This window comes from Thermobia domestica, chromosome 6 (assembly GCF_964235325.1).
Source record: "Thermobia domestica chromosome 6, izTheDome1.hap1.1, whole genome shotgun sequence".
In the NCBI taxonomy this organism is placed as follows: domain Eukaryota; kingdom Metazoa; phylum Arthropoda; class Insecta; order Zygentoma; family Lepismatidae; genus Thermobia; species Thermobia domestica.
This window is the reverse complement of record NC_137459.1, coordinates 102,213,802-102,240,145: the sequence shown is the minus strand read 5'-3', so window position 1 is coordinate 102,240,145 and position 26,344 is coordinate 102,213,802. Positions and strand designations below refer to the sequence as shown.

Here is a 26,344-nt window from a genome sequence, read left to right as displayed (position 1 = left end):
GGATCAACTTGAAAATTTCAAATGGGAATATAGGTCGAGTGATACCTTTTTTGATAGACCGTGAAATAGCAAACAGCTTAGTACAAAAGTTTCGGTGGCCATTTTGAAACAGGCTTGTTCGAAATCAAAACAATCTTTGTACTAAGCTCTTTGGTTTTCCACGATCTATCAAACAAGGTATCACTGGACCTATATTCCCATTTGAAATTTCAAGTTGGTCCCGGGGCTCCATGATGGGGGCCCTGGGGACACTGCGACAACACAATTCCATGTTGCCTATGGCCTTTTCCTTTTTCATTTTTAGTTTTTTTTTCTACTCAACCGTTTCTGATTTATAAGTACTGGAAATTTTATCTGATACAGGACCATTTTGGGAGGCCATCTTGAAAACGGTGCCACACATCAAAAATTGTTTCCTACAAAAATTGTTCAATTTTCCAAGCTCTTTCGAACGAGGTATCACACGACCTATGTTCCCATTTGAAAATTTCACGTACACCCCCTAACCCCAAATTGGGCGGCGGGAGGAACCTCGTATTTGACCCATCTTTTAGGCCTCTCTGTATTGTACATTGACTCTTAACATTTTTCTTATTTGATGTATAGTTCTCGAGATATTGGCTTGTAACACTTATTTGAACCACCCTGTATATATATATCCAATATATATATGTGTGTGTGCTTGTGACGCTCACTTATTTCTGCATGTTTACATAAGTTTCGAATTCGATGCCGCCTTCATGTTTCTGATATCTCTATATAAAAGAGAAAAGTCTTGTCTAATTGCCTGATCGACACACAGGCAAACCACACAAGATAGAAACTTCAAATTTGGATAGCACATAGGATTGGTAACGTAATATACAGAAAGTACCTCTGAACGTGACAGAAGAATATACCACTGAAATTGCTGCAACACATTATTTTGCAAATGCATAGGCAATCCAACTTACGTCCTCGAGTGATTAGTTATGTCTGTTTTTATTTTTATTTTTTTATTTTTTTTTAATTCATCCCGTTCCGCTTGCTTCATCTAAAGCACCCTTCATCAACTCATTCCTGTTGTGACGAAATATACTCCTTCCGTTCCTAGAGAAACGCATAGAGAAGCTTTCGAATTGAGCGTTACAATGTGCTAATCAGATTTACATGCTTACTAAATATAAAATGATTTTGTCACGTTGAGAAGCTGTTTCCAAACAAGGTAGGCATGCTCACAAAATAACAGTATTACCTGGAGTATCAACTCAAGAAGAAACGTAAGTTACTGTCTACATAAACTAAATGTATGTTTCTAAACAAAGATATGAGTGAAAAATCAAAAGTATGAATAAAGGATGAATAAAATATTCATACCCTTCTCCCGAAAGCGAATAAAGACAACGTGAACTGTGAGTAATATTCAGGCTGTGGATATTGCCGAAAATTTCTCTTTTGTTCCAAGGGTGTTAAATTTAGACTGTTTGGGTCTACTGTAGACTGAGACTGGTAGACTGTAAATCCGTTCTGGGTCATTAAAGAACAATGTTTGATTCCTTTGAAGCGAAATGGCTAGTATACTGGACTCCAGTATAGGAATCCTAGCAGGAGTACATTTGATTAATATTCCATGTTAATCTAGAAAGTCTTGTCTCATATAGCCTCGCTGCTGAAAAGGGACGGATAAACTTTTTTAAAAAAAAAACGAACAATGCTTACCAGTTTTATAGCGTGTAAAGTGTCTGTTTCATTTATCTCTTCTTAAACGCTCTTTTGAAGCCCAAATAAAACTTTTGTTACAAAATGTTCACATAGCTTCAATAACTCCTTTATTTGCATCATTTCTCTCCATTAAAAACTGCACATCATATCAAGTAAGGAAGACTACACATCACCGTCTGAAATGTGGCGGAAATTGTCAATATGTAGATTTTGTGGTGGACAAAGACTGTAATGGTAGAGTGGAGCAAAAACACTTGCGATATAGCCCTCGTATGATCATTCTTCCCACTAAAAGTGCAAAGCCTCGGCAAAAATCAGAGCCTTCTCTCTAGAGAGCATGTGAGGCCTAACTATACATCTGGTTTGACGTTGAACACGTTTTCTTAAAAGCTACTGAAAAAAGTGTGTATTCTTCAACGATCAATTTCCTTTCTTTCTCAGTAATTACATGCAATTGTTCATATGGTTTTAAAGTATTAGCTAAGTTTTATGTCAATTTTAGTTCTTCTTTTACTAATCCAATGACTAATTTCCTCTTTTAAGTGCTTAAATAGACTACTAACAGCAAACCTATAGGTAGTAACGATAGCTTATTAGTAGAGCGCTTACATCTTGTTCCAAGACATCGATCTTTTTTCTCATGCCATGTGAGTTCGTGACGGACGGCACTGAGAGAAAAGAGGGAGATATGTTTGAATATATGGATAGAGAAGAATACATTCCATACGCAAGGTTAGAATTGGAGAAACAATGAACAGACTGTATGCATATTCTGATTAAAATTGCGATTTTGTGTAACAGAAGAAGCTAGGCATTCTGTAAGGCATTCGTCAATCACCTGGGGCCTCACGATCACTAGGTCTATCCCCCATTAATATTTTTTGAGCTCAATTTGACGCAACCCGGTCTGAACCCGAGAAACTTTGATTACTTATGTCACGAGTGACGTCTGATTCCTCCACGTTCTTCTCCATTGGAGAGTGTTAGCTGCGTAACACTTGAGAAAAGTTCCACATCATACGGAAATAGTTATTAATTATTTATTTATTTTGGACACAATCAGTACATTATGTCTGCAGTGTACTGGATTGCGCGCCTGATTATATATATAGTATATAACCAACGAGTTGTACTATACGATTTCATGGACGTGGAACATCGTATTTTAGAAGTTGATTTTTCATTGTATTCTACCAATGCATTATTAGCATTTTTTTGCATTTTGTAATAAAAGCGATTAAAAAACTCATTACTTTAAGCATTTTGTTCTAGCAGAAGTGAAACTTGAATATTTAATTAATGACCTATAAAATAGGATTGCTACGTTATATGTATAAAATAAATAAACTTCAATACTGTATATTTTTAGCATTCAGTAAGACAAAATAAATATATCGATAGCCGATTTTAATAACAACTGAGGAGCTTCAAACAGGAAATCATATTAATAGTTGGTAATTCTGAGAAATGTGAGAATAAAGGTTACAACGCAGATGCGTAGAACAAACTGGGCAAAGTAATTAGTGTTGCTGTTTTTCTTATCGTCCACAGCAGGTTTTCTCAATATTTTTTCATATCGTGACCTCATTTCTACCACATTGGTTTGCAGGAGACCGTCATGGTATTTTTCGGTTTCTAAGAAACTTTTTGATTGTTATTACAGTTATATATATCTATATCCATATTATATATATATACGATTGTGTGTATCTGTAAGCCTTACATAGAAAAAGGAAGAACAACTTGGCATTAAGTATTCTGAAATAAAAGTATGTCTATCAAAATATGAAATTCAAAATAGTATTTTAAAAAATGCGATTTCCGCTACTAAATCCAAATAATATTTAACATGTTCATTTCTCCAGTGACTTTATTTACTACTAATCTAAGCATTTTACTACCTTTATAGGAAATTCTACGAAGTTTAGAAACGTTAGTAGTTGTTCTTGCAAGTGCACATGTAATATCCCTATCTGGGCTCAAATATAACAATTTATCTATTAAATACAGTAAAACCTAGTAACCGTGGACATCGATTAGCTGAACTTTGATTAATCTGGACAGGGTAGTTATAAAGGCATAAAGCAAGGTCTAAAAGGTTTTGTGGTTGGAAGTCGCATTCTTCACGTTACTCCATGACGGTCAAGAATACAGTACCGTGTTTGCCTACTAGTGTGGATATTATTGAAACTCCCAACAGATTAACGGAAGTGAATATAGTTCAATCCAAGCGGTATTTCTTTCATTTCACTCTGGTTGTAACATCTCAAAACCTGGCACATGTTTGTATTATTACATTAAGCTGTTCATAAACCAATAACTTGTTATTGGTCATTACTGGTGGCTGAATATATATTCCACGGGGAGTGAAATGCAATGAATAATTAGGAAATTAATTTGTACATGTATTTAGGTCTATGTCCTTTAAATACACATTAATAAGCATGTTTGTTGCTATAAATAGAGTTTTGAACAACTTTGTACTATTATTTTAGGTTATTGCAGTTAATCCAGACTTTCGTTAATCTGGTCAACTTATTCCTCAATTAGTTCAAATTAGCGATGTTTTACTGCTGAAGTTATCATCATTACTATGTTGAAGATTATGTCTTTCTAATATATGTATATTCATTAAGATCGATTTTACGGACAATTTTCGTTTCATTTTGATTTACTGCTATTCTATTGAGATGAATTCACGATTATTAATTCATTATATATAAAACATGTTTCGGGTTTTAACCTGTAAAGATAAAGGGAAAATCATGATTTAATACACATTTAGAAAATCAGAAATAGTTCCTATTAACAGTAATTCTGTGTGCCCTATGCCTTGGCAGACTATCGATTCCACATTCCTAGAACTCAAATAAACGACCACTAACAGTGTCATCCAGTGTGTTGGTTATCTCGTCGAAAACATCATTTACAAAGATATAACATGTATCAAATGGTAATGTCCGGGAAAGTATGGTGAGTGTATAAACGTTTTCAACTCGGATAATTCTATCACGAGTGATGTTAATAACATGTGGCTTCGCGTTGTCCGAAAGGAGAATAGGATCTCTACTATTTATTAACACTGCTTTCACCTTTTCAATTTACCATGCACACATCCCAACTGCTGCGAGGGCGATCGCGATGTCCCAACTAGCTGACCAACACAGAGCATAACTTTCCATCAATACAACCGTAATTTTTGTTTGGAAGTGGGTTCATGTGATATCAACCAATGATTAAATTACCGTGATTTATAATAATTATCCACTTCTTATTACACGACAACACCCTATACAGAAACTGTTCTTTCTTCTGGGAAGACAAGTATATGTTCGTGTCTCTTTCTAAGGCACATTCAATTTATTTTTCATATGCTTCACTTATCTGGTTACAATCTGTCTCATATGGACCTCAATAGCATCCTTTGGTACCTCGTTGTCTATATCTTATGTACGTTTAGTGTGAGTGAGGTTCATTCTGGGAATGATGTGATGTCTGCATATCATTTACCACATTCCTACCAAATGCTTAGCATATTTGTTTCATTTCATTATCGTTTGTTCCAAGTCTAACCTCATAAAGCCTAGAGGCCTGTATAATGTTGTTTAAGTTTCCTGCGGTTAATCAGGACTTCCTGGCTGGATATTATGACCAAAGAAGAGGACAACTGAGCCGAAGCTCAGAACTGTGACCAATGCAAGAAAGTTTCGTGTTTCATATTATCTTGAGCACATACTAGACAAGCCTCTCCAACGTTGTGACTGAGATAGACAGTCAATGTGCTCAGGCCTCTCTATCATAATCTTGTCCTACTTGTCTGTGTCTCGGCATGGTTAGCCTTCCTCCGATCAACATTCAGTCAGCCTAAATGCATATGACTAGAATCAACAGGCTGCAAAATAAAACACTGACTATAGTCCAGAAGGTATAACGTCGTTGACTTTCCACGCTTTTACCTGATCGTCACTGGGGATGTAGTAAGAGAGTAGTCAATCACCCCCCATCGTCTACTGCACTCAGCGAGCCACGAGTAACAAAGCTGGCCACTCCCCATAAACATCACTACAACGGGAAGCGAACGACGTTATACCTTCCGTACTATAACGTTTAATCTTTTTTGTTTTTTCAATTCGAAACATAAGGTGTAAGGTGTGTATGCAATGCTCCATGTGGAAATCCAGCATATCATTTTTTGGATATTAAAGACAGTTCCAAAGCTTCTGATGTGGCTAGTAAAACAATGTAGTGTTTGAACAAATAATCCTTGGAAACCATATAATGTTTTGAATGTATTAAAGAAGTAAAAGTAATAAAAGGAAGAAATACTATTTGAGGCACATAAAAATAAAGTAAAAGTAGGTATGCAGTTCAGATACATGAAGAAGAGAACGGCACGGCAGAAATCCAAGGATACAACGTTATTGATATTTGACACTAATTTATTGACCTCACCCAGCATGATTTTCACTATTCTTCAAACCTTGTGTTTTCTTGGTAAAATTATCCTCTCTGTCTTCTTAGAAGAATAGCGAATTGTCTGTAGCTTACATGATGCAATTATCGGAAGTTTGTGTAATACAAAACACCTTCAAAGGTAAGAGTCAATTAGTAATTTAGTATGAAGTGGAAGATTGTTTGGAGGACGTGAGGCATAATAATTTATACAATCAATATTTTATACAATTAATGATCATCACGAATAACTCATAAATGAGCTTTCTCTTTAATGTATTCCAGGAAGTTCAATTCAAGATCATCAAATGTTATAATGTATACTCCATCTAACACAGAAGTATATATAATGAAGAAAAGTCTCATGTTGTTGGAAATTTAAGCGTTTCCAATGCTTCTAACATAATATAAAGAACTATTAATTAACTAATATATATTAAAGGGAATTCACGAGATATTTGGAAAAGGGAACTTCATTTAGTTTACAATATTTTATAAACTATAGTTTCCTATATGTATCATCATATTTGAGAAAATGTGAGTGCAAATGTTTAAGCCACTTTTGATAATATGAGACTTGAAATAGCTATAACGCCTTTCAAAATTATTAGAATAACTTTTCTATAGAATTTTGTGTGAAATTGGAGGAAAATATTAGAAAACCCGGACCTTGTCCATCAAGTAACCACACCGTCAATAGGTATAGCTTCAGAGATTGCGAAGCTAGTCTGGCCGTTTTCTCGGATATCTTCTTCCCAATCACCTGTTTAGCAATTATTGATCCAAGATTTCCCTCCCCGTAATGGCATAGTTCGGATAAGTATTATTCGAATTCATTTTGCTCAATAGTAGACAAGATTACACAACATCAAACAGTATTAAAAGTGTTCTCCAAAATTTGCATTCCTAAAATCCTTCGCATATAATCATTGTCGGAACTGTGACCGATGTGTGACTTCAATAGTCGAGAATTATCTGTGACTAAACACTGACAGTTGTCAACTAACATTTTTGTTCATATGGATCTCAGTTTCATCCGAATAGTGCTGGATGCAAAAAAAAAAAAAAAAAAAAAAAAGTTCGTCGTTTTTACACTTCTTTAAAACATATTCTCATAGTTTAAACAGTCCGAGAGATTCACTCGGATTCAAATTGTGGAAAAGAATAAGGTATTATGGAAAATAAACTTTCACCTCTCAAATCACAAGACCTACTGCATTAACTGATTCCAAATTCAGGTGCACCTTGGAGTTCATTTCTCTTCGATATTGGTTAACGCTTCCATAATTTTTCACGATGTTGCTGCAGCGACGCGTTTCACGAGGTTTATTTTACAGAATGTTTCCCGTTGTAAGCAGTCATTTTCACCACTTCTCCACAGTTAACGAAACTATTGTTAAGTGACTTCCCACCACTTTTATGCCGTGGAATTCCAAATGATACGTTGATTTCATGGGTGCAGTCCCAGCCTGTTGAGTTTCACTACTCGTATATTTGTAGGTGCATTAAACGATGAGAAAGAAGAGTTGCTCTTGCCAGAAACTGTTTAGAGAAGAATAATTGTCTCATCAGATGTAATATGAACTATTTTTATGGTTCCTCTTATGTAGCGCTAATTGTAATTAAAAGTTCAACCTAACAGCAATGGTGTCATCCCGAGAGCTAATACGGACTAGCAAAAAAAAAAATCATTGAGACATATAATTTCCAAAATCAGTCAAACCACAGTAATGAGTTAATTTTGGATGGTTGGTGATTCATATATATTTTTAGTATTAAGCTATATGAAACGTGGATTTCGGATTTACTGTAAGATACCCACTTATTTCATGTGTAGTGCAAATGAAATCCTGTCCCAAATTTGTGTGAAATTTCACTTCTGCTATGTAGAAATGGTAAGAGCTAGGAAAATAAGTTTTGGTGTCGCATAAACAAAGATTAGATGTTGTGTTAAATACTTTGCTGGGATCGTGAATACTAAGAATTAGTTAGTTATAGTATGAAAAATAAAAAAAAATATTGTTTTCCTTGTATGTTTTATATAATTCCTTTGAATTTATCTTGACAAAAATTGTAATATGATAGTGAGAAGCGTGTTAAAATATACGCTTTCCCCATTAGCAGATTACCAGAGAATTTTAATAGTCACCTTTTAACAGTTGGTTGCATTAAATCAATTATGAATACTCAGATAAAAGATCTACTGAAAGATTAATTTAAGCCAAAAATATATCCACTAATTTCATAACAAATAAAAGATATCGAAAATTTAGTTTCGTACTTCAGATATTGACATACATCAACTTGCAGGGCTTACTAAGCAATAAACTGATTATACTCCTACGTGAAGTTTAAATTAAGGGAAAATATTTCGTAAAACCCAGCTTTAAGTAGATACTATTGAAACATGTTTAAATAGCAGTTGTTTAGTTTAATTTTATTTATTTCTTTGATCATTATGAGACTGGTAGATGACTAGAGTTTGGGGTTGTTTTCTTTCTTTTTTTAACACCAGCAACTTACGCTGGAATATGAAAGTGAATTTTATTTGAAAGATAACAACAAATAAAGACTAAGGGAAATGTAGCTTATAGGTATTTAGAAATTATAACTTGTATATAAATTTGCATTTTTAAAAGTGCAGCAGATAAGGAAAGGTAAAGTTAGATTATTTAACGATAAGTCTGGCGTATTTACTTGATGTTTTGACGTTTCTACTGTACTTTAATTAATGGTTGATACTCCATTTTCGCCTCTCTCTCTAGTTGGTTGCTTTTTTCCCAACTCCAAACGAAGTACCCCGAGAAACACTTACCATTAGTTTTGTTTTTTGAATTGAGGCTTAAAACCATACTTCCTGATTTTCTTTAATACTAAATATGGTTAATTTATAACTTACCTTCTCATAACACCGTGTTTGTGACCTTATATAAGTTAAAACGTTTGAGAGTTGAAGACCTTACAAGCTGGGAAATTCACATCCTAGTCCTGGGTTGTATTTTTTGAGGAATTTTAAGTGCGAAGCTAAACCTTAGAAAAAAGGAGAAAACACAAAATGCACGCCTAACAATAATTGTTGATGAAGTTACTAGACAATAACTTTTGGCTGAGGCAACTTATTGAATTAGTTAGAGAAGAACTAACTGGGCGCCTGAAATATTTATAAATTAGTAGAATGTGAGCAATGTCTTTAAACGCAGTTTAGTGACACTGCCAAGAAATGAAAACGTAGCCAGATACAAGTAGAAAGTTGATATACTGCACAAAGGTAAGGAAGCAAACAAGGATATTGACTTGATATGAGGCTAAAGGAATTCGATATTGCACTTATTTTTAATAAAACACAAAGGTATACAAAAACACTTCTAAGAAGCTTGAGACAACATAATTGAACTTTCCGAAGAAAAAGATAAAATAATCCAGAGAAGTAGATGTCGTGAATCCAAAAGTTCGTCGATGGAATCGAACCAGGGACCTCCGACGAATAGTATCGTAACACTATGTTCAAAAATTCATTTCAAACAGCTCAGACATTATCCTGCGATACGTTCACAAACAACACATAGCATCATTTTTAGTGTGGCGAAGATAATCACATAATTTCTACTTTCCTACTCCCTTAACACAGAAGTTTTCAAAAACTGCAGAACATCTATCCGCTTAATGTTCTATTCGACTGAACTTGGACTTAAGTGTCTCCGGAACTGTGACCAATCAGCTCGGTCATCAAGCAGCTGAACTTGTAATTAAAGGAAATCGTGTCATTATTCATCTCAATGACCTCGAAAACTGTGTTTTTAGCACTAATTTATTTTTATGTCACTTTCGTCCCATTCCTCTCCTAGGGGTATTTTAATCCCTATGCCGATGGAGGCTAAATTTGTACCTAAACTGCATCGAAATTGTCATTATAAATCTTTGCGACCCGAAAATTAGTTATTAGATACTGCTATTGGTCCTTTCAATTATTTCTACATGCCACTCCCTTCCCACCCAACCCATAGGGGTGCTGATCCCCACAGTATGTTCCCCGGATCATAGTTTATATGCGTACCAAGTATGGATAAAATTTCTTCTTGCGTTCCAGAATTAAAAAGGAACACATTAACACTATATATATATATATATATATATATATATATATATATATATACTGGGTTATTACAAATGATTCAAAGTCTTATAACTTCAAATATTTATTGCCCACCTATTTGCACTAATAACCAATCGAAAGAGCATACTTTAAAGTTTTGTTTATGTAATTACAGGCTCCGTTCTGACTCACCAGGTGGCAGCGTGATAACAGTGTGTAAAATGGAGAATAATCAGCAGAAAGCATTTTGTGTGATGAAATATGCAGAGACATAATCTGTCACCACCGTGCAGCGTGCGATCCGATGAGAGTACAACATACAACCACCAACACACCAAAGCATTTTGCGATGATATCGACAGTTTAAGGTCAGAGAGTGCTTCTGTAAAGAAAAAAGCTCTGGGCACCGCCTGTCTCAGAGAAAACAGTGGAGAGCTCGAACGTGTACGGGCTGAGCTTGACTACCGTATAGATATGTGTCACGTAACACGAGGATCACACATAGAACATTTGTAATGATGTGTAAGAAACTTGAAAATGTGCTTTTTCAAACGATGTATCAATCATTATTTTGCAGCTAATACTTTGTGAAATACATTCATACAAGACCCGATAAATCATTTGTAATAACATTGTATATATATATATATATATATATATATATATATATATATATATATATATATATATATATATATATATATAATGGTGGTCAAGCATAGAATGGTAAAGAAAAAGATATCTCTGATCTAAACGCATAGTTGCCAATTTTGATCCATGTGGTCTAAACAGGGATTTATTTGTAGCCAGGGAAGCCTGGGAATTTCCCCCCTTCTAAGTTTTGGTTTCCCTGTCTCTAGGTTTAATTCTATCTTCCCAGCCTGGGAAGATATTTTCCACCTTTCTAAGGTTATACAATCTGTTTTAAAGTACAATAATTCAACACCATATTTTAGTAACAATTCTTTACTTTTTTAGTGTGTTTATTGTCGCGAGCTATGCTGGTCTTGCTTATAGAATTGTTTCCCGAAGAAACGTCTTGCAGCTGAAACCACTGATTATTATCATACTTCATCTGAGTAGCACAATAATAATAATAATAATAATAATAATAATAATAATAATAATAATAATAATAATAATAATAATAATGATAATAATAATAATAATAATAATAATAATAATAATAATAATAATAATAATAATAATAATAATAATAATAAAAACATTTTCAGTTATTAGTGAGCAGTCACTGCAGTTATGAGTTGGTAGTTTCTTCGTTGACAAGCACTTTAAAAAGAACATAAGGAAATGGATATTAGACTATATTTTAATAAAGGAAAAGCTCCTGACGATTAAAAGGCAAGTAATTTCGGTACACAAAGTAAGAAAGTAAGAGGCTTTCGTGTTAATTGTAAATGAAATTCGTGTTAAAAAAACAACTGTGATATTTAGAACTACCTATGTTATTGCGCAAAATCATTTGTCGTTTACCATGCATCGTATTAAATAGTAAGAAATAAATGGAATGAACCTCGAACAAGTTTTCTATTCCAATGTTACGTGTTCAAATACTGACTTTGTAGCTACAGAAATGAACGAAAAATGACCCAGTATCTTGCGAATTAAGATGAACCCTTCGCGCTAATGATGGACGAATCCTCCACTGTGTCTCATAAATCTGTTCTCATTGTGTACATCCGTATTGTAGTTAATCAGGTATGTAGCAATATATGTTTAGGTTTATTTGAGTTATAGGTAACAATAGGCAGAGAGGTTTGTGATTCCATAGTTAAAATATGTGAAAGTGTGAATCTTTCCAAAATGATATTACGGGGATTATTTATAGCAGTTTGTATTGATGGCGCAAATGACATGCAAGGCGAAATAAATGGTGCCGTTTCTTTACTCCAGCGACAATTAGACACCAATTTATTGTGTTTCACTGCATGTCATAAGCTGTAACTGGCTGTTCACAACGTTGTAAATACGATTTCAGATATGGTTCATTTTCAAAGCCTTGTAGAGCAATTGCACGGTGTTTACTCAATGTCCCCGAAAACAGGAGAGAAATCGAATTAATATCACGAGAACTAAGTATTCGCTTGTATAATATTACTAAAGTTTTTGATGTACGGTGGTTAGGTTGGGCTCTTCATACCGTTCAGTAGAAGCATTGCGGAAGTCCTACCCTGCGCTAGTGGAACACTTTCGAGAAGCTTCTACAAATTTGCAGAGAAGCTTTCAGCAGCGTGCTATATTTTCAGATCTGTACGTAAAAGTCACTAAGTGGAACTTTGTTTATGAAATGTCCATGATCCGAGATGCGCTGGAACCTCTACATATCCTTAGCCTGTTTCTACAAGAAAGGTCTGCATCTTTTGTGCAGATAATAAGCAAAATTGAAAAACTGTAAACGTTCTGGAAGCGTTGAAAGAAAAAGGGGCATCTCCATGGAACAATTACGTCAGTTTGAAGAAACTGGTCAGTTTTGTGGAGTCTCACTGGCAAAACCCTTAAACAATTTTCTTGAGAAGTACCAGAAAATAAGATTGCAAGGGTCTAGCAGATAACATACGCTCGAAACGTTCAGTGAGGCAGAGATTTTGCTACAATCCAATTGGCGAGAAGAATTGTCTGCAAGAAAGTTAAACGGCGATAAAGAAGTAATGCAAATTTCAAAAATAAAATAAAATAAAATAAAAAATAAAAGAATTAAAATTTTCCTCTGATGATTCAGCTAAAATTATGCAGGAATTTCGAGAGCATAAGATTAAACCTAATATTGGCCCAAATCTACAAAATCTTAACATGGAGATCAGTGTTCTTCCAGTTTCTTCTGGAGAGTGTGAGAGAGGCTTTTCCAGCTTAAACTTCCAACATACTGATATTAGAAACCATTTATCTGTAAAAACCCTCGAATTTATTATTTTCATAAACGTTAATGGACCAGATGTTGCCTCGTTCAATGCAGAAAAGTATGCCATCAGCTGGATAAAAAATGGACATCATGACCAACAAACCAAGTGGGAAAAAGAAGGTATCCGATGTAAAACAACCTCGTATTGCTATACTGTTCTACGTATTGCTAAAGTGAGGTACGGCGTGAGAATATTGTTAATTTCTAAAGACAGTGTTAGATAACATGTCGTAAATTATGCTTCAGCTTAACCCTGTCTTTGTTCAATTCTGGATTCATTTTAATGCCAGTATGTTTTGTTGGCCAAAAGTTTACTTTCAGCAGAACATTGATAAGTGCACTAACCCCTGAATCTAATTTTATTAAGTACAAGGAGCAAAATGGTACTAAAAGTTATTTATGATAATGAGGAATGACATTTAGTAGCGTCTTTCCCCTTCTATTTAATAAAATTAGGCTCAAGTATATGTGCACCTATTACTGTTTTGCCCAAAGTAAACTCTTACCTTTTGTTGTATTTATTGTTCGGGCGGGAAATTTGGTCTTTAAGGACCAAATTAAAACAGACTAAAGAATTACTTGTCATAGCAAAACCCTTTTACGTAGGAGTGTGACACTTGTTATGACAAGGTGTGCAGATTGCAATGCAACTGTAGGGCTTTTGCTGAATGCTTTACACTTGTCCTCAGCAATAGGACAAAAAGTAGTAAGGTAACTAACGCATGCAATCTAACCTACCTAACCAAACTCCTCTAACGTACTTATCCGTATTTATCATAAAATTATTTTTAAAAAAGTGTAAAAAATGATGAACTTGGGGTTCTCCTATTAAACCAGTACCATAATTTCAAAGTAAGTAGGTTTAAAAATAACGTTGTCCCAACCCCACTTTAAAGTTGTTCTGCTATACGGAACACAATCTTGCATAAATATTCCCCCCTTCTACAAAATTCACAAATAAATCACTGGGTCTAAATATACTGAATGAAAAGAATCATCGCAGTAAGAAAATATTTAGAGGTCGCTCAAAGCTTCAATTGTGCTTCACACCTGTTATTTGAAGTATTGAACGTATTTGCATTTAAGCGGTGATGGACCTTTTCGTTGTTTTGTGCAATGTTTGTGAATTTCATCCAAAAACAACATTTAAAGTGGCCAGGATTTCGTAATAGGGGGAGAAAGGGTCCGTGACATGAATAACCCCGTTACAACAATATCCATTTTTAACTTATACCCCTCGTTTCTTCCACACAAAGCTGCTCATAAAAAAGAGTAACCAAACCTTGCTGTAGCTGTTTTTATTTTTAACGCTGATTCTTCTTTTTCTCGTTTCTCTTTGTTTAATCCTTAGTTATTTTTTTCCACTTTTTTGGTTTAGAAGGGGTCCATACCCCCCCCCCCTGGCTACGTGCCTGAAATGTTTCTAGTGTAGGTATAAATATGACATATAAATTCACGACTGGAAGAGAAACGGATTTATATTTATGATTGATATCGTCTAAAATACGGATAAATTTCACCTAATTAATTATGCACCTCCCACAATTTTGGAGAACATACTAGATGTCCAAATATTCCATTGTTTCAACGTTTGCAAGAGTTTTGACCAAACCTTAAGCATTATAATTTTAAGGCGCTGGAAGACGAACGCCTTTCCATGCCATATGTACGAACACTAAAAAATGAAGTTGTTATATTTCTACAAAATTGTATTGTATATACATAAGGAAGATAATAACTATGTTCCCCGTGATGACTATCAAGAAATGATAGAGTTTTGCCTGTTGATACTTGGTGTATTTCCAAAGCAGTACCGTTTCAAGTCACCAGGTGCATACCATATGGCTCGTTGCATGGGAAAGGTAATATGCTGCTTCAAAATATAAATTTTCCGCGAAATGTTTAAGCTTACAGTCAAAGAGGGAAAAAATCTGCGGGAAGTGTGTTTGTTTGCAAGTCTCATATACGTGAAAGCATGGATTTCGTGTCCCAAGACATGTGATGCCCCCGTCAACTACTTACTTCTGTTCAAGCAGATCAAACAATATGCCATAATCAATAAATCTGTGTCTGAATCTGCAATGAACCAGTTTCAAACTCACTTGTGATATCTTGAAGCAGAGTTAGTTCCACTCTCACTGTTCTATGAGAAGTGAGACAAGCGGGATATTATAAATCGTCTTAAGGCTTGTGAAGAAAGTTGGAGTTCAAGAGGCATAAAACTCACAGACTGACACGTTTAAAAGCAAAGAATCTTCATGATTTGATTAATTCAGCTTCTTTTTGCGCCTTACGTTCTCTTCGAGTTGAAAGCAATTTCATGTTCCAATGTGATCCTGAGCAATGGAGTAACTCGGACAAATTCCAAAAGAAGAAACGAATCGTCGAGTCACTTTAGGTTGTCAGCGATGCTGCTGATCGTTCAGTGGCCCTTAGGTCCAATTTCAATGAGTCAATAACAAAGAAAAAAAGTGAAATGCAGAGCCTAATTCAGGTTGTTGAGGACCACATAAAGTGTGTTTCAGACGCTCGAAAGAGCACTTTACCAACTTCGTTAATAACCTTATTTTTCCTGTTGAAAATGAACAGCAACTGCATATTTAGAGGTATCTCACTTATCTTGAAATCAATAAATGGTAATTTTGGTAAAATATATTTTCAAGTTTAGTAAGAATAAAAAATAATTCATTTTGTAGGACAAAAAGTGCAATTTAGTTTATAAGGATTGAATTTTTAAACCTCCAATATGTCTCGTATACGACATAATTATATGCATCCTATGGCACAAGTTCGTGTCGCTTGAGCGACTCCTAAATATTATCCAATTGAGTTGACTTTTTGCAGTGAAATATACTTGTAGGAAAGGAACAATATTAGCAACTATGTGCAATTAAATTCGCAAAAAATTTTTTGGACCACCCTAATATATATATATATATATATATATATATATATAGAGAGAGAGAGAGAGAGAGAGAGAGATAGAGAGAGAGAGAGAGAGAATAGGTGATATAAAATAAATAGTGTTCTGTAATTACTTAACATGACACTACCAAATTCACAAGTTTCTTATCAGAACTGTGGCATTTGAGAGAACTTTAGAAATAAGTCTAATATTTTTGACATTAATTTCTTAATTTATCTGTATGGACTTTTGGGGGGGGGCATAGTTGACTTGCACTCAGGAAAGTATCAATTTAGTGTTTAGCTGTTATTTGTTTGATTCTTTTAGATTCACGATACTACAAAGTATATATTTACAATTACTATATTAGAAACCATCTTTGAAATCAAAGTCGTTATATAATAAATAAGCTGTATATATCTGTTGTCTCATTATGTATACCAAGAAGACATGGCATCGGAAACGTACGTGATGAAAATGTGGATGCAATATTTTATATCCATGTAGATAATTTCAATTCTTTTGAGGCTCGATGGACTTTTACAATGAACAAAATGGCGCATGGAAATGTACAGCACTCTTTACCAAATCTTGAATTTTAGGATATGCAAAAAAAGAAAAATATATATAATACAAAATTTTTAACAAAAATAAACAAAAAAAAATACAAGTAAAATACAAATAATGGAACATTCTCTAGACACACAATCTGTTTAAGTGTATCATTTCTTAGTTCAACATCATTGCAATGTTATTACAGGGTGTTAATGAACTATACCGAAAAACTTTAAGAGGTGATTCCTCAGATCAAAATAATAGAAAAAGTTCATATGGACCTATGGCGAAAAGTGCATTGTTTCAGAGCTAGGATAGTCCAAAATCGCGAGAAAGCCAAATTTCAACAGGCTCTACTTTGAATTCTATTCACTGTGGATGGTGGTCCTTATCAGCGTAAAGGAAGCCGCGCGTACACAATCCAAAAGTGTATATTTCGTCAATTTTCAATAAGTTTACAGGATATTCCCTACAGGGTGTAATTCTCAGATATGCTCTCAATAGAGTTTTCAGATATACCCTGATTTCAAGAAGGGTCCAAAGTAGTCAGGAGGTACATCTTGACAATAGTGGACAACCAATGCTTCGGAGAGAAGTCGGAAGTGTTATAAACTGGCAGCTCTATGTTTTCTGTGCTCAGAATAACATGAGATGCTATGAATTTCATCACAGCATATTTCACGTTTTCTTCACTTATAAGAGTGAAAGAAAGCATCGCAGCATGTGTTTTGCCGAGTACGAGAGATCATGCTCCTGACGATCCTTAACACTTCCGACATCACTCCAAAGGATTACAAGTTCACTCCTTTCAAGACTTATCGTTTGCCTACTATGGACCAATCATAAAATCAGATCATATCTCAAAAACTCGGTGGATGGTATGTCTGGGAATTTCACCCTGCACGGAATACTCTGTACACTCATTGAAACCTCATCGCCAAAATTTCCTTTGCATCGCCGTGACGGGTATGTGACTGCGCAGTACTCCAGGGAAGGGATGGTTCCATAAGAATTTACGATTAATTTTGAAGAGTTTTTATTTTGACTAGGAAAATAATGTTTAGGAAGTAAAGGCACATATTTGAAGCATCAATGCACTGTCATCTCTGAAAAGATTCATATTTTCAGTTTTTTTCAATATTACTGATAGTGTAGATTGTTTTACTTTTTAAAATTACCTCTGTAGCCTATTTGACAAAACATTAATCTCCAGACATGATGTAGAGAGATGAGAAAGAATGAGATACAACATCTGTAAGATTTATGTGATTCACTAAGGGACAATAGGAATTAGAACATCCGAGTTAAATACACGTAAGGGAGCGACAGTGACATCTAGAAATCTGAACTTTTAGAAATGTCCTAGAGAGGTGAAAATATAGTTAAAAAATGGCACGGGTCAAAATATTCCCACGTCAAAAAGGCCCGGATTGAAAGGGTCCCGCTACAAAAGGACCAGTGTCAAAAGAGCCAGGGTCAAAAGGATCCAGCCTCAAAAGAGCATGGGTCAAAACGACAAGCGTCAAATGGGTCAAAAGGGCCCCGCTACAAAGGACCCGAGTAAAATGTGCTCTGCATCAAGAGAGCCAGGGCCAAAAATCTCCGCGACAAAAGGTCCCGAATCAAAAGGGTCCTGCGTCAAAAGGGCCCGAGTCATAAGGGAACGGTTCAGAAGGGCCCCGCGACAAAAAGGCCTGGGTCAAAAGGGATCCGTGACAAAAGAACCCGAGTCAAAATAGCCCTGTGTCAAACGGGCACAGAACTGAGGGGTTACGCGTCAAAAGGGCCTGGGTCGAAATGGCCCCGCGACAAAAGGACCGAGTCAAAAGGACCCTGTGCCAAATGGGTCCGGGACAAGAGGCACCAGTACAAAAGGGCCGAGTCTAAAGTGCAGCGCGTCAAAAGAGTCGGGGTTGAAAGGTTTCCGCGACAAAAGTGCCCGAGTCCAAAGGACTCAGCGTAAAAAGACGCCGGACCTAAAGGACCCAGTCTCAAAAGGGCATGAGTCAAAACGGCCAAGCGTCAAAGGGCCAAGCGTCAAAATGGCCCACAACAAAAGTGCCCGAGTAAAATGGCCCTGACTCAAACGGGCCCGGGTCAAAAAGAACCACACTACAAAAGGGCCCAAGTCAAATGTGGCCCGCCTCAATAGGGCTCGGGTGGAAAGTGACCGTGTTGAAAGGCACTGCATCAAACGGGCCCGGATCAAAAGGTGCCCTGTTTCAAAAGCCCCCGTGTCAAATGGGCCTGTGTCGAAAGGGACCTGCGACAAAATGGTCGAATCAAAAGGGTCCTGCGTCAAACGAGCCCTGGTCAAATGGGAGCCCTGGTCAAACGGGGAAATTCGAATGGACAGTATCAGTGTCGAATTTATAGTTTTATGTGTCGCTTAGACGAACAATATATAAAACTGATCACAAATAACCCATATTAGTGTCGAATCCATGGTTTCCGGTGTCGCTGAGATGAGCCGTGACATTTCCGATGCCGTGCCCCGCAACATGCAGGAGGAGGAGGTGTAGAAATATAAATATGATAAAAATGGCCGATATCAGTGACAGATCTGTAGTGCTTAGGGTCGCTGAGATGAAGAGTGACACTTCCGATTCCGTTTAGTACCAAATACAGCCCCGCAACTTGGGAAAGTGGGAGATAATAAAATGATCGAAAATGACCAATATCAGTGTCTAATCCATAGTTTTTGGGATTGTTCAGATGAACAGTGAAATTTACGGTCCGCTTTAAATCCAAAATCAGCCCCGCCAGGGGATGGGGAGAAAAGGATATATAAAAATGATCGAAAATGTGTCGAATTTGTAGTTTTCTGGGTGCTTAGATTTACAGTGATACTTTCGATAGTGTGTAAATCCAAATTCAAACTCGCATCTTTGGGGAGGGGGAGGAAGAGATATTTAAAAATCGTTGAAAGTGACCGATATTAGTACTGAATCTACGATTTTGGGGGTCTCTTCCGATGCCGTGACACGCAACATGGGGGAGGGGAAATATATATATAGGGTCCAGAATGACCGATATAAGTGTTGAATCTATAATTTTTGCGGTTGTCGAGATGAACAATGACATTTCTGGTGCTATTTAAATCAATTTTCAGCCCCGACGCTTGAAGGTTACCAAACATTAACAACTGCGTAAATGCTCTTGCTCCAATAAACAATAAAAAAGTAATGGCAATAAAATACATGATATACAAAGATGTGCATTTAAATTATTTCAAACCAGTGAAGCGGGTAATATATACTAGTAATAGATACAGTTTGATTGGGCTATGTCACGAGAATACAGTCTCAGAAAGACGGGAGTGCAAGCAAGCTTTCATGGAGAACGACTTAAGCGATAACGATTGTTGCAGAACAAACAACAACCAAACGAACTAGTACCACCATTCAAATTTCTTACTTGTTACTAATAACCACAAATATTTATCCTTCATTTACACAAAGGGAACATTATCCCCTTGAGTACGCCTGATTTTCACTCTTGCTTTGATCTCAGGCTTTTTACCCGTGGAACCGTATTTACCGGGCCGTTTTGATTCGGGAACTTTTTGACGCGAGGCTCTTTTGACTCTTTCCCTTTTAATGCGGGGCCGTTTTGACTCTGGCATATCGAAATACTCTATATTGGTATTTTGCCCCCTTCTCCCAGTTGGAGAAAATCCTCCGTTCGTTAGTGATTATCATGTTGCTTAGTTACTGTATTATATTGTGCTATACACGGAATAAATACTTCTGTGTTTAATATAATAAAAATAACCCTATTTACATTTATTGCGCCCTTGCTTTACGACAGCGAAACATATTCACTTTCAGCGTAATCAGTTCCCATTCTCAAATAAGGACAGTGAGGCGAATGAAATAATTTACGCACACATTTAGGACATAGACAAGTGTCCTGCGAACATGTCGTAGTAAATTCCTGAAGAGTGAAAAGCTCTAGTAGCAGTTATTAGCTCAGTCGGTCTCTTAGTGAATCACATAAATCTTACAGGTATTGTATTTCTTTCTTTCACGGAGCTCCCCCGTGGCAAAGCGGTTAGCGTACGCGCCTTTGGCACGGGAGACCCGGGTTTGATTCCCTTCGGGAGCTCATGGGGTTCGGATTCCACGTTAATCAGTAGGTCCACGTCTCATATAGCCTCGCTGCTAAAAGGGACGCTAAACTAAAACCAACTCAACTCAACTTTCTTTCTCGTCTCTCTACATCATGTCTGAAGATTAATGTTTTGGCAAACAGGCTACAGAGTCAATTTTAAAAAGTAAAACGATCTACGCTATCAGTAATACATGTTATGGTGTATAACTTAACGTATAAGACAATAAATTGAAAAACTGAGAATACGAATATTTTCAGAGATGACAGTGCATTGATGCTTCAAATCTGTGCCTTTACTCCCATAACTACGTAATTTCCCTAGGCAAATTAAAAAAAAAAAACTCTTCAAAACTAACCACAATTTCTCATGCTACCATACTTTCCTTGGTGTACTGCGTGGTCACATACCAGTCACGGCGATGGAAAGGCACTTTTGGCGATGACGAAACATTAATCAAATATGCATTATTAGATTGTATACCCATTACTTAGTGTACACTGAGAAGGACCACCATCCACAGATTTTCGAATTCGAAATAGGGCCTTTTGAAATGTCTATTTCTTGCGATTTTGGATAGCCCTAGCTCTAAAACTATGCGCTTTTCCCCACAGTTTCATATGATCTTTTTTCTCTCATTTTGATGTGGGGAATCACCTCTTAAAGTTTGTCGATTTAGTTATTAACATAACACCCTATATATATATATATATATATATATATATATATATATATATATATATATATATATATATATAATTTACACACAAACAAAACCAACCTCTTCCTTTAAAGGTCAAAACTTACGTGAGGCATTATTGAAGAGAAAGTCAGGCCAATTGTCATGTTGCTCTTAATGACGATGACAAGTGGCTAATCATTTGTATCGGTCTACAAGTTTCACTTACTTCTAGACATCGATTGGTTATAATGACCTCTTGATAGAAAAGTTGGTTTAGTTTGTAATTGTACTACATATTTAAATTTACGACAATAACAAGACCATGATTAGCGTACTCACCTTTGTCGCAGGAGACCCAGGTTCGATTCCCGGTGCGAGTTAGAATGGTTCTGACCCAATGATAACTTGTCGGTCCAAGTCTCATATAGCCCCCTCCTGAAAGGAATACTAAACTCAAAAATCCAAATCCAATAACAAGACTTGTAACTTATTATTATTATTATTATTATTATTATTATTATTATTATTATTATTATTATTATTATTATTATTATTATTATTATTATTATTATATACGGAGAAAATTACAAGAATGAAACTGTACAGAACCGTAGTAAGTTGATTGATTTCTAGTTTAATGTCCATTTTAAATTCCGTAACTATACAAGACGGAGGATACATTTCAACGTGAGTCCGAAAACGTATGTGCTCGCGTCACGAATAGATCTCTCATTCTGATTGCTCGTTTGTTAACATGCACGACGGAGTTTCAGAGCTGAAGTAATTCATCAAACTTGACTTCGCATAACAAAGAATACTCACATCTCAACCGAGTTCATTCCCTGTGTTTATGTTACAAGTATGAAAGCTTTAGACTGACAAGCGGAAACTGTTAGACCGTGGATTAACTCTCATCCCATTCCCCTCTTGTGGCCAAGTAGCTAAAGTGTTCATTTTCTATACATGTAATCACTCGGCCAAACCCCAATGTGGTTTTGCCTTGGATACAATTTCCAGTAGTTCTCAGACAAAACTTTAAGTAGCAGTTTTGTTTCCTGTAATCTAGATACTGAAAACGAACATCCAATTCAAATTAATCAATTAATCATGCCCCTGTTGTTACAATTGTTTCAATTGTCGTCGCATTTGCGAATCTCAAGTTCTTAGTCTATACAACATAATATTTGGGCCTCAATAAATCAAACAATAAAGACATTGGATAATCACATGATTTAATATTCTGACAACCCTGCAAAAATATAGAAGACTGGTTGTGTGTAGTCTTGTTTAACTCTTCTTAATAAAAAAAAGGTAGCCAGAAATCTGGAAGCGAAAAATCCCTCCTAAATTTGTACTGTTCTGACTTATACTTTTTCCCCAGTTTCCTAAAGTTGTTTTATGTAGTTTACAAATACCTGCATATTCATAAGTATGAAGTGCCTATGTAGAGTATTCATACAACAATATTTTAAAATGCAAAAGTATTTTATTTTATTTTATTTTACTACTTTAAATAATTACTGTTTGTTCATCAATATCAACACCAAGGCTATGTACAGTGTTGAATACAGAAGTTTCATTCTTAGAGAATGGGGATTATATATGGCTGCTGAGGTGACAATTTTGCAGAAAAAATAATCTTCGACATTTTAGGAGTTGCTTCACCTGACATAAATATAAAAATGGTTATCAAAGTAATAGAAATGTCTGGAGTTGGAAATACGTCAGATGTCTGGGTTGCAACGATCATATGACAAACACCAGGAAATTGTTGGTAGTGTGTTAGGGCAAATTTGTAGTACGTGAGGAGCAGTAGAACGGCATCGTGAAGTGAACTGAGCAGACAGTGATGGTGTACAATGGGAGACATATATGATTTCCAAGATGGCAAATTGTTTGTGCTCTGTTATATGGTGCGAGTGTGACGAAAGTAGAAAGTGCGTAGTGTGTCCTAGGTACTGAGGGCCTTCAAAACCCATGAAAACGAAAACAACTTCGAAGAGGAAAAATGGTTGAAAGAAAATTTTCACTGACAAGTCACACCGAACATTAAACTAGATGTTCACGCAGAAACGATATGCAAATGTGTTGCAAGTCACAGAAGAACCAAAGCGAAATCTCCCACAGCATTAGTGAAAAAAAAAAAAACAATGTTTTTGTTGAAGATTTTTTCTATAAAAAAACAATACTTTTCAGTACAACAATTGCTTTGCTTTTTTAGCCTTAACACTATTTGAAGGTTCTTTGGACGAGTAGAAAGTATTTTGTCCTATGCATCAGTTCTATTTTAAAGGGTCGACGTAGGTAGATAGCCAACAACGTTGGAAGCAACGTTTATAAATCTTATATAGCATTTCCAACAGCAATAGAAATGGAAATTATTTATTTATTATATTATTTTACATGAACATCAAGTAATAAAAATAAACATTTTCTGTATAACAAACGCGTACGATAATGAAAAGAAAAAAACAAGAAGTAGGCCTATAGATAGATAGATATAGATAAATAGCTATATATATATATATATATATATATATATATATATATATAGGGTGTTCATTTATTATGTAGCCACAATCCACTGGGGAAATCCTCACACCTAAACAATAAAAAAGTCTACATGAACATAAGGCGAAAAACGCGTTGTTTCAAAGTTATGAGGTGCCGAAATCGAGAAAATTATAACTTTGAGGTTGCCTAGCTCGGAAACTAGGTATGAGATATATAAAATGCGCTGAAAGAACTATTAGAGTAACTAGTACACTCTCTATCTAAATACCTATGTTTCAGAGTTGAGTTGTACCGGTGCACATGATTTTAGAGAGAGGTGGAAGAGCGGAACCTATACCGCAGCTCCCTCTATAAAATCGGTTGCACCTGCATGTCACAACACTGAAAAATGGTTATTTAGATATACAGTGTACTAGTTCCTCTAATATTTCTTACTATAGAAATCAGTACGGAACATACGTTATCAGTATGCTACATAGGCACTGCCCTTAGATGTTACATTATGCCGTTGCAGGATGTCTGGCATCTAACAGTTTTCCGTATATCACATGCATATACTTATGATAGCTTCGTCAGCTATATGTTATGTACGTCCATTTGCATGTGAGATCCTGACCGCCTACATTGTTTCATACGGAAAGTACGTATACATGGAACACTTATACAGAAAGTATTATAAAACATGCGTTTTCAGTTATATGTCTGCTGTACGTTAAGTCCAGAAAACTACAGGAATTATGCATGTTACCTATCTTTTTAAGTACCCCACCTACAGTTTTTTCTTAGTGTGTTAAATCGACACTGGCTTCAAGAGACGGCGAACTGGCATTACGCTGCCCACGAAGTGAATCTTTACTTTTATAAAGAATTAAGTTTCGTTTCACAGCCTGACTCTGTGGTAGACTTTCAAATTATCCAAATTCAATTCTCAAATTTGAAGTAGTATATCCATAATTAGTAGTTACAATAGAGTTAATAACATCAAAGATACACATATTCATTTTTCCTCTTTCCAAGACACATGTGCAGTGGAAATGACTACGACGTAGCACTACGTCTTGACCAAAAAGTCACTAATGTTCAGTGGCAATGACGAAGGTCTCTCTTGAAAACTTTTCTTCTTACATTTCAATCGAAAATAAATCAATTGATAGCTCTGAATACACGTAATGTGCAAACAGCATTGGGTTTTGGAATACCAAATGGCATAGTGTTGATCTTAAGAACATTGTAGCTGCTGCAATAAAAGAAATAGAAACTGCATTTAAACAGTAGTAAATGTCTTGGTGAGGCGGAGATGTCTTTGTAAGGTTTTTTTTTTGTTTATTGTTGTGCTATTGTTGTTTGTGTGAAATATACATAATTGTTTCTAAGTTCTACGGTTCTTGTGGCTAGGACGTAGTAGTACGTCTGCCAGCTGAGAATACACATTTCCAGAAAACAGTGCCAGTTAAAGGGTTAAGCTAGAGGATATAATCTACTCTTGAAACCCTGAATCGATTGCAAAAATAAACGAATATATATATTTCATACCGTTTTTTTATTATCGAAATCAGTATTGAAACCGGAATTGGTTGCAAATTCCAACCTCTTTTGTTTTCGATAGAGTGTTCCGGGTTGTGATGATATAAAATTTTGAGACACTGCATCGGTTACAGAAAACCGTTTGACGCTGTCTGTTACTATTTATGCACGTATGGCGATAAATGCTAGAATCGGAAATGGTTAATTTGAAAAACTTTCGGTTTGCTTAGAGAGCAAACGGTGAAAATGGAATCTATTCTTCGAAAGTTGAAAAGATTGCAAGAAACCTGAGCTCAATATGTCTTACCGTTTATACTATATAGTAACCAGTATTGAAACCGGAAAGTAATAATAAATTTGAACTACTTTTGATTTTGGTAGAAGGCTACCGATAATAATGTTATGTTGCCTTGAGGCACTGAATTGTCTGTGAACACAGCTTCTTGTTATACATTACCGTTTCTGTTCTATGCCAATAAAAGTGCAAACCGGAAATTGTTAACTTGAACCACATTCGGTTTGAATAGAGGGTTACTATAGTAGATTGAACCTATTCTTGCGACACTGACGAGGAAGGTCCATAAACCGTGAGAGTTGAATTTTGATGAAAATTTGTGACAAGATTCAATTCGAGTTACTAAGTAACGTAGTAATAGTCACTCGATGCGCAAATGCTTCGTTGAGCTGCTACACCGACGCCATCTTGAAATCCTGTAGGCAATGTCCAAGAATACCCTTTTAGCACAAAAGTGAAAAGCATTTGATATATCTGATTTCAGTATTGTAAACCAAGGTAGATCATCTATATGCGAGAGTACTTCCAGTGCATGACAGCCATCTTGAAAAGCGCCATATTGAATCGCCGTCAAATATGATAAATGGCAAGG

The 26,344-nt window shown here is 35.7% G+C and overlaps 1 protein-coding gene across 1 annotated transcript in view; it reads right to left on the bottom strand.

Moving 5' to 3' along the window:
• Positions 1 to 21,850, bottom strand: part of LOC145687257 (neuropeptide FF receptor 1-like) — a 432,839-nt gene extending 410,989 nt beyond the window's left edge. The window contains exon 1 of the mRNA XM_081760733.1: positions 21,759 to 21,850. The gene's annotated coding sequence lies outside the window, so the exon portion shown is untranslated. The remainder of the gene's footprint in view (positions 1 to 21,758) is intronic.
• Between the last annotated feature and the right edge of the window lie 4,494 nt (positions 21,851 to 26,344).